Source organism: Phoenix dactylifera, chromosome 1 (assembly GCF_051530095.1).
Source record: "Phoenix dactylifera cultivar Ajwa chromosome 1, Ajwa_hap1_PhDact_Kaust_v1.1, whole genome shotgun sequence".
NCBI classification, from domain to species: Eukaryota; Viridiplantae; Streptophyta; class Magnoliopsida; order Arecales; family Arecaceae; genus Phoenix; species Phoenix dactylifera.
Window position 1 is genome coordinate 49,037,657 of NC_143190.1, and position 16,523 is coordinate 49,054,179.

At 43.7% G+C, this 16,523-nt stretch overlaps 1 long non-coding RNA gene across 4 annotated transcripts; it reads right to left on the bottom strand.

Moving 5' to 3' along the window:
• Positions 1-268: 268 nt before the first annotated feature.
• Positions 269-10,091, bottom strand: LOC108511882 (uncharacterized). Of its 4 annotated transcripts, none has more exons than XR_001880364.5 (3): positions 9,813-10,091; positions 1,508-8,819; positions 269-444 (listed from the first exon to the last, which is right to left on the bottom strand). It is a non-coding gene; the product is annotated as an uncharacterized LOC108511882 (long non-coding RNA). The 4 variants fall into 4 exon arrangements; XR_015968968.2 differs by having other exon boundaries at positions 1,508-8,960; XR_016396233.1 differs by lacking the exon at positions 9,813-10,091 and having other exon boundaries at positions 1,508-1,558; positions 2,740-9,806.
• Between the last annotated feature and the right edge of the window lie 6,432 nt (positions 10,092-16,523).

The following is a 16,523-nucleotide window of genomic DNA, read 5'->3' on the forward strand; positions in this document are numbered from 1 at the left end:
CCATTGCAGAAAACTAGCACATGACCCATATTCAGTTCAGTGTTCCCTCACTTCCTCCCTGCAAAAGTTAAAAAAAACAGAAACCAAAAAAAAGAAGAAAAAAAAAGCCAGTTACCGAGACACCAGAGGTATCAACAGTGTAATAGATCGAGAGAAGATCCTGACAGACCAATAGTGTCACGCCCCGGACCCGGATCCGTGACACGGCCGTGCTATTGCCGACTACCGCCCACAATAGCACGCAGCCTCATACTTGGGTAACAGGGTAGTCAAACCAACCAAATCTTTTCATATGAAAGCATTCTTAATACAACATGCTGGTCAGTACCCAAATACAGAGCTTCTATGTAGTTTATGTACACAAAAGTATACTTGCTTTACCCCAAAAGAAAGAAGCCCTGATACCAAATTAACGTGTCTCTGGCAGCTATCAGTGATGAGGATCTGAAAGAAAAAGTAAATGAACGGATATGAGCTACACGGCTCAGTAAGTAATCATATATAATCTTACCGGATCGAACATAATGGTAACCATGTTTATGCAGGGTTTGAGAAGCTGACAAGCATATTATCTCACAATTTATCATGGCAAAATATGTATGCTTGGAAAACAAAGCAGTATTTTCAGTCAAACAGAATTTTCATAAAACATAAGAATTCATGCGATTAGCATCATTTAAAGGAGATAGCGGTTTTAGCAAAATACAACATTTCATAAGGATATATTCAAAAACCCATTGTAAAACAATGTATGCTTTGGCCAGGCACGTTCATAAATGTCACGGCCCGCCTGTGCAGGGCACGTGACTATCGGGCCCACATGAGGGGGAAACACGAGGCTCCCCTGCCAGATGTTGGCCGGTTCCGGGGCTTCACGCAAGCGTCCTTCACCCCTCACCGATTTTGCTTCTCCCCAAAACGCATATGCAGGATTTGGAAACACCCGCCTCATATACCCAGGCTCTGAAATGAGCCTCATGATCATGCTTCAAATATCATTTTCATAAAGTATACATATGAAACCGTGCCCCCGGCATGCCGTGGTCCATTCTCTCGGATGCTACTGCGAAGTCCATTCGGCCACTGGCCGGGCCAGCTAGTCATTCTCGGCCACTAGCAAGGCCAGCGAAGTTATTCTCGGCCACCTCAGTTGCATTCGATCAGTAGCATCTTTGAGCCCATTATAATAGTGCCTCTTGGCTAGATAGTATTTCATTATACCAACTTGCATGCATGATTAAAATATCAGCATCATCATGTTGCATACATAGCCATAGCTTCTGAGATCATGCAAGTTACTTATGCATTGTAACATCTCATGCATGAAACATATATACTTAAAATAAATGCTTAGGAAACATTAATAACATGACATGATCCCTAACAGGATTAGAACAGGTTACTTTCTTCACAAATCATGTATACAATTCAAATTGTATGAAAAACACTGGTTCATCTTATAAAACGTAATACAAGATCTACGATAAGATTAAGACAGATTACTTACTTCAATTCGCTTTCCAAATTGCTCAAGTCCAGATAACAAATCCTTAATCACCTAAAACAACATAATAGGGATTACATTATTCCCCATTTATTTATTATAAAATCTCTTAGTTCATCATATTATGAACTTACTTGCTTGGATCCCATCCAAGGATTTAGCCCAAGTCCAATTTGAAGCCTTTGGGGTTCGATTTAAAACCAGATTGGGTCTGCTGGAACTAACTCAATTTAATTGGGTTCGGACCCAAATCAATTTGGGCTTAATTCGGTTCGGATTTGACCCAATTTGCAGTTTGGGCTCGTCCAGACTTAGCCCAATTTAATTAGGCTCGGGTTCAGGTTCAATTGGCTAAATCAATTTCTTATTATTGGGCTTAACGGGTTTCGGACCCGAACCCCGATCTGTCCCGTTAGGTCGGATCCGTTAAGGGTCTCTTTTCTTCTCCCTTTTTTTTTCTTTTTCTTTTTTTTTCTCTTCCTTTTCTTTTTTTTCTTTTTTTTTCCTTCTTTTCTTCTCCTTTCTTTCTCTTTTCTTTTTCTTCTCCTTCCCGAAGCTTCTCCCGACGGCTCTCCCGAACCCTCTTTCCACTCTAACCTCCTCCCCTTCCCATCTCAAGGAAGAAGAGGCGGCGGCTTGGGAGAGGCCGAGCTTGGGGTCATGCCACGGCCGGCGGTGCCCTCGGCCGAAGCCCGCGGCGCCCTCGGCCGCGCTCGCGGCCGACGCTCGACGTCCGCATCCTCGGCTGGCCTGCGGCCGAGGCTCGTGCCGGCGGCCCTCGCGGCCGAAGCCGGTGGCCACCGCACGCTACGTCGAATCGGTGAGTCCCTGTTCCCTCTTCTTCCCAGAGCTTCCTCTCCTCCTCTCTTTCCTTCCTTCTCTCCCGATCCCTCTTTTCTTTCCCCCTTTCTTCTCCTGCGAGGGGAGGCAGTGAGTTCGGGAGAGGTCGGCCACAGCCGGCGGTGCCCTCGGCCGGCCTGCAGCCGACGCCCGTGCCGGCGGCATCCTCGGCTGGCCCGCGGCCGACGCCCGTGTCAGCGCCGTTCGCAGCCGAAGCCGGCCGCCGCCGCACGTGACGTCTCCCCGGTGAGTCCCCTCTTCCTCTTTTCTTATTTTTCTTCTTCTTTGCTTCTTTGTTTCTTTCTTTCTTTCTTTTCTTTGTTATCCTGAGCAGATTGGGAGGAAAAGCAAGGCTATGAACATCAGGAAGGGACGGAGAAATGGATGGATGTTACCTCACTGACCCAAGCAGCGGGTGTCGGTGATGGAGTAAGGTGAAGAGAGGCTCTGGCGACCACCGGAGGTCAGCTGCTATGGCGGGGATGTCGGCGTAGATGTCCAGCCGACGAGGTGCTGAGATCTGGCAGCGTCCGGATTTGGGAGGGAGCGTACCAGGAGGAAGGAAGGCGTTTGGGGGGTTCTAAGCGACGTGTCGAGAGGTTTTTAAGCGATTGTCACTGTATTTAAACCTGGCAGCAACACCTCCCTTCTATTGACATCTGCCCCTCCCCTTAAGGACGAGGTGGCGGACTCCAAATGGCTGGCTTCATTGGGCTGGCCCACTAGCCCAATTGGATACGGGCCGGTGAATGGACCGGTCCTCACAAATAGTGCCACGACCCACACACACAGAGAATAACTTTCTTTTGCTTTTTTCCTCCTCTCTCTTTCTCTCTTCGAGTCCATTCGGGTCGGGTCGGGTCCGTTCGGTAAACCCAGACCCAACCCAAAAAATGATTCGGTTCCAATTTTAGGACCCGACCCGGACCCGCGGGTCCTAAAATTCGGGTCGGGTCGGGTCTACGCGGGTCGGGCCGGTTCGGGTCTCGGGAGGACCCGACCCATTTGCAGCCTTAGCCGTAAGGCTTGGGCGGTGTTTGTGCCGATTTGGGTCCTTAGATCTTATGTTCTAAGACTTGGGCTAGTGGTAGATACATCAATCGCCACTAGATTGGGCTAGAAAGGGATCTCTTCAATCCGTTGCTAGATTTCTTTTGTTTTCTTTGTTCTTGTTATTTGTTCTTCAATTGAGTTGAATAGAATTCAGTTTGCCTTCATTGTTGATATTTGTATTGAGTTATTCCACCGGTGTTACCTACAATCGGTCTATCATCAGCAATTTTGGAGGCGCACGCAACGAGCGTGAGGAAAAGGGAATGGTAAGGGGCTTTAGACCGTAAGCCCCCATCAATTGGTGCTTTCGTTGAGAGAATCCCTCAAGGAGGTAATGTCTGAATATCAATCTTCAGATCTGAATTTTCCTTGTATATTCTTATTAGATCTGAAGTTAAAAATCAGATCTGGATTTTTTATTGGTGAGATCTGATTGTATTGGGGATATTTATAGTCTTGATATATTGTGAGAGCCTTTTATTGTAAGAAAAAAGAGTTCTCTTGATTCTATTTTATTCAAACTAGGGATAGCACAACGGAGAGGCTACTAGTAGTACCCAATGCTATTTTACCCAACTGATCTGCTGTAGGGTATATTAGGGGCCGCATAAAGGAAGGCTACTGGTAGTACCTTGTGCGCCTTCCCCAACTACAGTGTTTCAGAGAACAAATAGATCATCAAGACCTCTTTGTGTTGAGAAAGAGACTTGCAATTTGACTTTTATCTTTTGGTGAGGTTTATAAAAATTCTACATCTTGTATTGGGCTTGAATTTGTATTCGATTGGAGGATATTAAGTTTCTATTTTTATTTTTGTAAAACCCCTGTCGGAAGCTGATTGAGTAGTGTACAGATCAGGTGGGTTGGTTCATCCTTTGGGTGATAACTGCAGGAGGTTGGGGGTTGATTTGGGTCTATTTTGAAGGTGTCATTTGCTTTTGAAGTTTGTGGACTGCTGCAGAAATTTTCTGCAGTCCAGAAATTTTGGTACGCAGCAAGTTTTTGGGGCCGGTTGAATCCTAGTTTTTGGGAGTTTGAGGGGCTGTTATCTCAGGGTTTTAGAGTCCTAAAACAGAGGGTTAAAAAGAGATAGAGTCCCCCCGAAACAACAATCAAGATAAGAGGTTAGAGGCCCTTGAAGTTAGTTCAGCCAACCTTAACCGGGCATTAGAAACTTTGTCCAATACTTTGGCTGCGAATATGGCTGAAATAAGGAGGGAGAATAATGCCACCATTGAGAGGTTGGAAAGGAGGATACTAGAGAGGGAACATAAGAGGGTGCAAGAAGAAGTGCCTAGATCGCATGCCACACGACAGGGCCGGGCAAGGTATGAGAGTGATGCCATTAGCTTCAGGGTACCCATCATATAGATCATGGCGTTAGGCATCATTCACGAAGGGGAGGAAGAGTTGAAGCCAAGAGCTTAGTGTTTGAGAGGTGGCTTGATGATGAGCGGGTTAGTAATGGCCATAAAAGTCGTGATGAGGCCAAAGAAAGATCCTTTCATGCTCAAAGGCCTCACGGCTGGAGAGAACCCATGGCAAGGAGAGGAAGAAACATATGGGGTGATGACTTTGGAGATGATGACTATAGGGGTCCACGGCCTAAAGAAGAAGGGCTTAGGAAACCCAAAATTGACTTCCCAAAGTTTGGAGGAGGAGACCCGTATAAGTGGTTTAACAAGGCGGATCAATACTTTTATGTTTATGATATTCCATAGGCTGATCGGCTTGCCCTAGCAAGTTTCCACTTAGAAGGTAAGGCTAGCCGATGGTGGAGGTAGATCCGGGCATTGCATGAAAAAGAGGGGAGAAGATTGGGTTGGACTGCCTTTGTTGATGAATTCATAAAGCAATAGGGACCTTCCCCCGTTATCAATCACCATGGCCAACTTGCAAAACTCAAGCAAGAAGGCAAAGTCCAAACCTACATCAACGAGTTCTGGCAATTGCAAACAATGGTCAGCGGATGGTCCGACGAAGCTTTACTTGGTACCTTCATCGACGGCCTCAAACCGTGGCTAGCCAAAGAAATCAAACTCAAACAACCAACGCAGCTACAAGAAGCAATGCGCATAGCGGAAATCATAGACCAAAGCTACTACCCGGAGCAGCAAATGTCCAAGGATAGTGCGGGCAGCAAGCACACCGAATCCCTACCATCAAAGGCGACAAATGGAGGCAAAGAAGAGGCCAGAACCAACAACAAACACCGGCCAAAGGAGGTAAAAAAACTGACTCGTGATGAGCTAAAGGATTACATTAAAAAAGGACTATGTTTCAAGTGCAGTAAAAAGTGGAGCTGGGAGCATCGTTGCAAGACCGGTCAAATCTACGTCCTTGATGCAAGCAGCGAGGAAGAGGACGAGGTGTCTGAATTTTCTGATGAAGATGGTGACAAAGCTGATCAAAAGAAGGCCGAGGATTATGAAGCGATCAAAGAAGCTAAACTTTCATTACATGTCATGTCGGGAGTTCAAAATCTTCTACTATGCAGCTTATGGCATGGATCGGTACGCATGAAGTTTCTTTATTGATTGACTCGGGCTCTTCACATAATTTTATTAACGCAGAGACACTTCAAAAGGTGGGCTTGAAAGGTGTACCGGTGGAGCCCTTTAAGGTAAAAATTGCGAGTAGAGAGAGGATGAAGTGTGAGGAGATTGTGAAGGATATAAAAATGAGGGTCCAAAAGGTTTAAATTAGTATTGATTTACATGTACTACAGTTGGTAGGACTAGATGTGGTACTTGGAATTTCATGGCTTCGGAGATTGGAGACACTATACGGATGAGGAAGTGGACCGCTTGGGGCAACAATGACATAAGGCCGTGTGAGGCCAATATGTTGGAGACACTATACGGCCGAATGCCTAAAGAAGAAGCTACACAAGAAGCCAATGAAGAAGGAGTTCGACGACACTCAAAGCATATCCTTGGGGGCAAGGATATTTTTCAAGGAAGGGGGTTTGTTGAGGACCCACGCAAGCGACGCCGAGGTAGCGCCAAGCCGAGAGAGGACTATGTGCCAACCGAGGGCCAAAGTGGCCAAATGATGTGTTTTGTGGCCAGCCGACCCTTAGCCGACCATGAGGTTCATCCACGACTCCGGCACCGCGTGGGATCAGCCTGCGCGCCAGACCTCGCCCCATCAACCCAACAGGCAATCTCCACCTACGCTCTAATCCGACCTCGGGGAGGGTCGGTCACCCAAGCCCCGGGCCTCGGAAGCTCAAGAGTAAACTCGCGCGGGAAGAAAAATCGGGCCCTGCCGAAGGCCAAGCCGACCTCAGGCCAAGCCGACCTCGGGTCCTGCCGAAGGCCAAGCCGACCTCAGGCCAGGCCGACCTCAAGCCGAGCTGACCTCGGCCAGAGGCTAGGCCGACTTTCGGCCTTGTCGAAAGCTGAGCCGACCTCAGGCCAGGCCGACCTCGGACCCCGCCGAAGGCCGAGCCGACCTCGGCCAGACTGGGACAACCGGGTCGCACGACTCGGTCAACCGGGACACATCCCGTGGAAAGACGATTTTCCATGTTTATCTTAAGGAGAGTTACTTAATTTTGTCTAGAGTCTTGGGTCAATAAATAAAGTTGTAAGGGGCCATTATGAGGCATCCTAGAGCAATCCCAGAGTTGAGTTTAGTCTTGTTTTCTTATGAGAGTCGACCGTAAGGCTTGGGCGGTGTTTGTGCTGATTTCGGTCCTTAGATCTTGTTTTCTAGAACTTGGGCTAGTAGTAGATGCATCAATCTCCACTAGATTAGGTTAGAAAGGGATCTCTTCAATCCCTTGCTAGATTTTTTTTGTTTTCTTTGTTCTTGTTATTTGTTTTTCAATTGAGTGGAATAAAATTCAGTTTGCCTACATTGTTAATCTTTGTATTGAGTTATTCCACCGGCGTTACCAACAATCGGTCCATCATCAGCAATTTTTGGAGGCGCACGCAAGGAGCACGAGAAAAAGGGCATCGTGAGGGGCTTTGGACCGTGAGCCCCCATCAGCACGCCTGAGGTGTGCACGCGCGGTTGGCCCCGCGCTCCTGGGGATGAATGGGCGCGTGGAGGCCCGAGCGCGTGGGGGTCCGCGCGCAGCTGTGGCTGTGCGGGCGCGTGGTTGGCCGCCTGGTGCTGCAGAGTGGACACCCGGTTGGCCGCGCGTTGCTGCTAGTGCGAGGGCCGAAGTCCTTGCGGTTAAGGGCCTAGCGCACGGGCGCTTTGGCAAGCGCTATGCGCAGGCCGAGTGGCTACGGTCAAGAGGTGTTGCATGTGGCCTTTGGTCGAGCGCACAGTCCTCTTGGGCTGATGCTTGTGGTGACCTCGAACCTCGTGTAGGCGTTGTGGAGGGCCTGCATAAGGTCGGACTGGCTGCTGCAATACTTGGCCAAGGCTCGGCCAAGCCTCCAAACAATGGAGTTGCCCCGAGTATTGGCCTTGAGCGAGGTTGGCCTCGCTTGTGCTGGCTGAAATTTAGCTCGATGGAGCAGGGTTCGCAACACGCGCACAGACGCGTGCGGCGGGTGCGCATGAGCGCAGCTTGTGCCGCACATGGCTGCGTCGTGTCTTTGGCCTACTGTACCTTGTCTTAGCCGACCTTAGAGGCACTTGGCCAAGGCTTGGCCAAGTGTGAAGGGGCTTGGCATGACCCTCCTTTGGCATTTTTCGAGCCTTGAATCTCCCTTGGTCGCGAGCTTGGATAGCGGTGTTTGTGGGGGGTCCTCAACACCGCCCCGCACGCGAGCGTGTGGCCCCGTGCCTGCGCGGGCGCTCTGCCCGCTTTTCAATCGAAAAAAAAATGTACCGGTGCGAACCGGCCGGTACACGACCGGTACACATGCATACCAATCGAGATCGGCCTGAAAACAGCTGGAACCGGTTTCCACGCTGTCCGGGTACCGGTTCCAAGTCAGACCGGTCCGTACCGGGCCGAACCGGCCCGTACCGGCCGGTTCGGCAGACCATGATCATAAGTGTACATGCTCAACTCATGTCTGGTCTTTTCACAGGCTACTAGAGAAGGATGCCTATATGACTCCTATAATACTCACCTTGCAAAGAGATATCAACAATGATACAAGTGTTGATTAGGGCTTAACAAAGTGTCACAAAGTTACAATAATGACATCTTCTTAATGTTATCGGAGTGCGGGGATGAAATTCCAATGCATTCACACTATCAGACATTTTAGAGTCATTTCAAAAAAAACAAAAAAACAGAAGCAACAAACTATATAACCATTGGAGCAAACTTGCACAGATTAGTAGTAGAAAGCCCATATAATTTTCGTAGAAAAATTGCATTATTCATCAGCCTAAAATAGATTGATTACTATTCAAAACTCACTGCTTCTGCTGTATCCGTAGCATTAATGCCATGTTCAATCCATAGCTAAGCATGCTGCGGCCTTCCAAGTATCATCTGCAAATTCTAAAGGCAAAAAAACAAAGAAAAAAATTGTTTGATATTTAATAAAGGACAAACCTTGCAAAGTCAATGGATTCTCCTTTACCCCCTAAATCTCAAAATCCTGATACCTAGAGGTACCACATCTCAAATCTTCTGCCATTTCTTGAAAAGGGAAAGCAGTTGTGACAAGCCAATCAAAACATAATTCAAATGAGTAACACAGATAATTTGAACCAAGAAATAACATATTTCTTGCAGTAAAAAAAGTCAGTTGTCTACAGTTTCTTGGGAAGAAGAAATTGAAGAAAATACGAAAGAAAGACATATTTTGGCAAAAGAACGGATTCTTTTTCCTTCTCGTAAGATTCATACGAAAATCAATCTTACATCATTTCTTGGGAAGAAAAGACAACTCTGAAATACCCGATAGGGAAAAAGCAAATTCGGAAGTCTAATAGCTATAATTAAACCTATATATATTTAGTAATTTATGACATTTTTCTATCTCTTCAGGAAGTGGGAGGAAATCACACTTCTCTAACGTTTCTAGGAAAAACGAAAGGAAAAATAAAGAAAGACGATTTTGACGCAACCGAATTTTCCTCCAGTTTCTTGAGACAAAGGGAAAAAGAAAAAAGAGCGTGAAAAACAAATCTTTCTACCGTTTCTTGGCAAGAATAGGGGGGGAAAGGAAATCACTGGACACAGCCAACAATCAAGAACAAAATTACCGACAACCAAGAACCTGAAATTTATTTAACCGGAGTCTCTCATGAAAAAAAAATCACAATTTCGGAATTTTCGATCGTTTCCAGGAAAGAAAGAAAAGGTGGAAAAGAACGATCGAGTTTTTCTACAGTTCTTGGAAGGAATTGAAAAAAGGAGGGAAAGGACAATCTTGACCGATGAAACGATCAAAAACCAAACCGTCGACAACCAAAAACACGAAACGTATTCATCCAGAGCAGATGAGAAACTAGGGTTTCACACAGTTCGAGGCGTGACGTCTCTTACCCGGACTTCTTGTCCTGCAACGGACTCTCCCCTTGCTTCGCTCTGATGGGCGGAGACGCCAGGAGCGTCCTCCTCCTCCTCCTCCCGCATTGACCGCCGAGAGGCGCTTGCTTCAATCCAACGCCGTAAGAAACCTCGAAGCCTCGGTGGAGGAGAAAACCGCCTGACGGCGATGGCCCCGCCGCGGAGGCCATGCTCTGAAGCCGTGGCTATTTCCGAAGGCATCGCCGGAGGCCCACTAGTATCCCTCTTATACGAGTGAGGCAAACCTGAAGTGGAAACACGTCTGCATATGAATTTTTGTGCGGACTTTCTTCGCACAAATTATATGAGTAAGTCGCCACGTATGCTTCGCATGTCGTAGCGGCATCAGGTGCATTTGCCCGCATGGTGTTTTCTTTTTCTTTTTCTTTTTCTTTTTTTTTATTATTTTTTTTACAACGGCAGCACACATCCAGAGCTGGCTCGAGCCCTAGGCGACCGAGACGGTCGCCTAAGACCCCGGGAGGCTGACCAAAAGGAAGCAAAGGCCCCTATAAAATAGGATCAGGAGCTGGCTACGAGTCTTCCCCGTTGATGGAAGGGAGGTGGAGAGTTTCCTGGCCTGCAGAGGGGCAATTTGGGATGTTGGGGACAGTAGTTTTGTTTTGGGTGGGGAGGGGGAGTGGAGGGATTTGGTTGGCTTGATAGACGCCTGAAGCCACTCTTAACTTTCATCCCTTCTCTTTTTTGGTTTTTGTCTTGGTTTTCCTTCCCTCACATTACTCCTGATCCAGCTGGGCCATCCGGAAGAAAGATAGGGGGATTGGAGATGGACTTCTTGGAGGGTGGAGATTATTTTAGTTTTCTCCTCTCGGTTTCTTCTCCCCTCTTGGGTGGTAGAGAGAGAAAAGGAGGGAGGGGGTTGAATGGCTGCTGTGCTGTGATGTTGCAGTTGCTGCTTGGGTACTCACTTGAAGGGGAGATGGTGGGACGGGACTTTTATTAATTAGATGGAGTGAATTTTCCATAATGGCCCTACTTTCTCTTATAGAAAGGTTCCTTTTATGGACAAATTCTTTTCTTTACCTTGACCATGAAGTGCCATGCGATGACTTTTTCCTGTTCGGCTCTTGCTTGACACAGTATTGCCAAGCATTATCTCAGTTATTTAATCAGTTTCATGGCCCTTCATTTAGAGTAATTACTTTTATGTGCTTCCATTCAAGAATTATATTAAATTAAAAAGGCTTGTTGTCTATCTTTGTTAGATTCATGTATCTTTGTTGAAATAGTGTACTTGATAGCTATCCATTTTCATATATTTTTTTAAGTATTTTATATTTATTAAAAAAATATTATTAAAAAAAGGCCTCGTTCATTGGATTCGCCTTAGGCCCCGGAATGTATTGAGCCGCCCCTGCACACATCCGACGGATGCAAATGCAGCCAATAAAATCAGAAAACAAAATGCTACGAAAAAGCTCCAGCGTAGACTCGTGATCCACCCAGATAAACTCCTCGAGTGATGAGCAGCGAAGGAGGCAACCTAGTCAGCAGCACTGTTTGCCTTCCGATAGACATGTGTGGCCAGGTAGAGTCACACTCCCCCAGTAGGCGGCAGATGTCGTGAAGCAGCAACCGCTCCTCAGTCGTGCATCCTTAACCCCGGACCCACTCAATGACCATAGTCGAGTCCCCTTCCAAGAAAATGCAGTCTATGCCCAGCATCACGCATTGGTGATGCCTTCCCATGCTGCGCGGAGCTCGGCGCACACCACGGACATGTCGAAGACCCGTCACCCACTGCTGCCACCAGTCTGGCGTTATGGTTTCTAATAACAAAACCCATACCACCGCAGCTCCCTCTCTCGCTCACATTGTCGTCGAAGTTCACCTTGAGAAAGCCGAAAGGTGGGGGCATCCAGAAAACAAAAACAAACTTGGACGCTGTAGTAGCAGAATGAGTATCCCAAATTTCTCTAACTAACCCAACAGGCGAAACCTCCGTGATGCCAAAAAACTCTGCAGCATGAAGTAGAGCTCTGTCTGCCACTACTCTCGAGTGAGAGCCACATTCCTTGAAGACTTGGGCATTCCTATCCAACTAGCAGTGGTAAGCCAGGTAGGCAACCCTTGTCCCCCTCTCCTCATGCCCGGGTCGCCCCACAGAGTTCTCCAAGTAGTTCACAAAGTCCTCAATGGACGATCACACCTGCCGCTAGTTGGGGTGGGCCGAGGCACACTCCCAAATCTAGCTGCCACACAGACACTTGATGAGGGCGTAGTAGATAGACTCCTCCACCTCTGAGCAGACCACACGAGCTGAGGGGATTCTTTATGTTTCCACATGGAAAACTTTATGAGAGTGTCTGCGGTAAGACATCAGTATACCTTTTTAGTACGCAGAGCCAACCCAATTCTTAAGCGACTTAGGCGGTCATCTAAGGCTCCGGCTAAAGAAGGCCCACCACAGAAAAGGACTCAAAGATAAAATTAAAAAAAAAGGTCCCTCTGTGAGTTCGTCTTAGGCCGGCCCACTGTAGAAAATGCCTTAAAAATAAAACGACCTTAAGCCCCTGAATACTTTGGGCCGCTTCTGTCAATTCGGACCGCCATGCATTTATTTCGCTGATGATTTCGTCCGCAAAGACATTTTGTGAGCATGGCCGGTCAAATCTCATACGTCCGCATAAATAATTTTCCGCTGGCTCACTTCCGCATAGAAATCGTACGAAGACATCCGCGCAGGATGAATTTTTTGGTACAATAAATTTGCTGATTTTTAGTCAAACCTGGCCGCGGGCATTACCATATTTAGGCCCTGTTTGGGGGAGCTGTTGGCAGTAGAGCTGTTGGAAGTAGAGCGGTTGGAAGTAGAACTGTCTGAAGTAGAGCTGTTATAAAAAGCTGTTTACTGTTTGGTAACTACATTCGTAAAGTGCTGTGGTATTTTATTTTGTGTTTGGTAAACAAACTAAGAAAGTACTTTTATATGACAAAATTACCATAAAGGACATTGCATAGAATTATACAATAGAACATAATAAAATATAACATAAATTAATACATAAATATACGATATAGTATAATATTATTGTAATATAAAATAATATTATGTTAATATAGCATAATAGTAATATAATTATTAGAGTAAATTAATATTTGGTAATATAACATAATATTAAATTATTTAACATAACATATTAATGTATTATGATATAATGTAATATATATTATATTTATAGTATAATATAATAATAAAAGTATAAATTATTATAATTATTAGTATAAATTAATTTCTCATAATATAACATAATATTAAATTATTTAAAATAACATATTAATGTATTATAATGTAATGTAATATAATACAATATTTATAGTATAATACAATAATAAAGGTATAAAATATTATAATTAATATTATAAATTAATTTTCCATAATATAGCATAATATTAAATTATTTAAAATAACATATTAATGTATTATAATGTAATGTAATATAATATAATATTTATAGTATAATACAATAATAAAGATATAAAATATTATAATTATTAGTATAAATTAATTTTCTATAATATAACATAATATTAAATTATTTAACATAACATATTAATGTATTATGATATAATATAATATGATATTATATTTATAGTATAATACAAAAATAAAGGTATAAAATATTATAATTATTAGTATAAAATAATTTCCCATAATAATTTTTCATAATTTTTCATAAAATAATTTTTCGCGGTCCAGGGGCTCTTCTTCGTGGTCCACGCTCGAGGAGGACCTCAGCATGGGCTGCGAGGTTGATGATAAAAAAAAAACAATAGATTGATTTTGAAAGGTATGGAAAAGGATTAAAAAAAATTTTCTTCTAAAATGTGGTTCAAGAGATGCATACAAAAATTGAAAAGAAAAATACCTTTTCTTACGGAAGGAAGTCTGACGGCTTGGGTTCTTGGCTCCAGCAGATTTTTAGGTTTATACAGGGATAAACTATATAATTATGTTATTTTAATATGGGTATTTTTGTCAAAAATACAGCTTTCCGAAAAAGCTGAAACAGCTTCCTCCCAAAAGCTTTAAATTGGAGCTTCCTCCTAAAAGCTGTTTTCAGCTTCCCGCAAAAGCTGAAACAGCTTTTTTGAAAAATTTATCGAACACAGTTTTTCATCTAAAAGTACTTTTGGAGGGCCAGAAAGTGCTTTCTGGCCCTCCAAAAGCTCCCCCAAACAGGGCCTTAGTTGGCACATAAAATCTTGGGCATATTAGGAGTAAAAATGTAATTTTATCGTTTTTGAGGAGCAATTATGCGTCAGATCTCACCAAATCCGGAGGAAAAAAAAGAGAGAAAGAGAACCATGTACTTGACTTATCTTTGGATTGCATCTTTCCTGCGTGAGAATAATTTATTTTTTTTAATGATGCCAACCGCATAATAGCTGCAGATATATATAAATAAAAATATTTAAAATGTTTTTAGATTCGTGCAAAATATTATGATTGATGCCGTAACAAAAGATCAATTATTTTTTTTTTCTCATAAAAGATACAACCTAAAGCCCGTATATTTGTGGCCGGCTCTTCATCCCTGTGGCCTTGCGCTCTTTGGGTGCTGAACTCGTTTGGTTGCTAGAATTCGTCTCCTTCAACATTGCTGTACGACTATTTAATTTAAGAAGGCAATACAAATAGACCAAAGGCCGTGACCAAGTCAGTTCTGCCTCGCTGAAATCAACAAATAGACTCATTCAATTTTAACTGGGTAGGCACCATCCCAGTTGTAAGTTTCACAGTCGACTCCAATGTCAAGTCACGTGGTCCATGGGCATGAGAGCACGAAATGGTGTCAGCTTGTATGGTTGTATTGGACTGGAAAAAGTCTACCCGACACCACGAGTTGGATCCGACGGTTCTTTTCTTTTTTTTTGTTCTTGTTGAACCGTCTCTGGGTAAGAGAGTTGGATCCAAGTTGGTAGTCAGCTGCTGAATAGAAAAAGGATCAGGCGTCTTCCACCTTTGCTGAATGCTGACCAAAACAAACATGGCGGACACATGACAAGGTCTGATCCCAAAGTATCTACCCAGAAAACCAAGGAAGCTAGATACAGTATTAAATATGTTGTGTATGTTAAGAAGGATAGGGGTTGTATATTTCTGTCGGAAGAAGGTTTCACCCACTGGTCACTTGGAAATTTGTGCTCGAGGATGAATGGAGTTAGACGTGCTTTGAGACTTATGTGGAGACCCATCCTTCTTTCGCATGAAAGATACAAACCCTATCTCCCTAAAAATATAGGGTATATTTGATACACGATCGGAATCGAAATCGAAATGAATTAAAATAGAAATTGGAATGGTCATATCTTCCGCTGTGTTTGATTCGTAACTAAAATCAAAATGAAATTTGAATGCTAGATAAGAGTTCGGATTGAATTTTGGAAAATTGGTGCATTCCTATTTCTCTTTGGAATCAGAATAGGCGTAAATTTCTCCTCAACCAAGCAGTTAGAATGGGAATTACTCGTTCTCATTTTCATTCCAAAGCTTAGCTCTCTCCAACCAAACTGCCCATATGGTAATAACCTGATATGCAGAGAACTAATATTCAAGCAACCATGCAAAATCACTAGAGGCAAGAGAATGTACCTTGCTGTAGCTGAATGTGTGCATGTCGGTCCGATCTTTTGTTTGCTCGCTTTCCTACAGTAACAAGGGAACTGGTGGGATCTTTTTCATAAGGCTATTTTTCGAAGACTGGAGAAAAGGACAGGACCCTGTATTTATAGCTGTTATTGGATCTCCCTCCTTCATAATCCCACTTCTATCAAGATTCCTATTTCCTTGTATATGTAATTAGGAATGATGTCTAAACTTGATTGGAAAAGCTTTTAAGGATGGTTCAGGTTTTATCAAAACAAAGTTCTTGCGAGATCCTAATTAATGATAATCTAGGCCATATTACAAAATAATTCTAAAACTCACAACCATAAACTCAACCATGCAGCCCTTCGCAACTCTTTGGGAGAGGTTTTCTGAATCCACCCCATCAAGCATTGAGTGCTATTCTGCATGTTGCTCATCATCCTAAATCTAGGCCTAGCCAAGTTGCAGGGTCAGATTGATCAAATTCCTAGTTAGATATGAGGTTTTGGAAGTCTAATATCCTAAGCTTCGCATTGCGCTCCCTGATATTGAGATGAACCAAGATCCATTCATCTTAATTGATTTGTTTTTTAATTTTATTTTAAGGGAATTCTATCTTAGTTGAGTTGTAAGGCTGATGGAAATTTAACAACCCAAGCTTTTGAAATTTCGTCCACTATAGTAAAATTGGAGGGTGACTATCATCCTGTGCACTAATACTAATGTTTAGGAATTAGCATATCTCAGTTGATATCTCGACAAAGGTTTGTTTATGTCTGCTAAAATAATGAGAGCGGATATCTTATATACAGCTTACTGGCTAGATTTCAAGAGCCATCATGTATCTAGATTTCCAGAATCGGATGCTCGGTTCGGATCTCAAATGGTTTGGTGATCCAAATCTTCATATATATATATATATATATATATATATATATATATATATATATATATATATAGTAAGCTCAAGCCTCCATAGATATTAGAACATTAAGAAATATATTAAATGTTCAGCCTCTATTAGATGCTAAATCCAGTTGATGTTTGCATTGTTTGGTTCCCTTCCTCTTGTG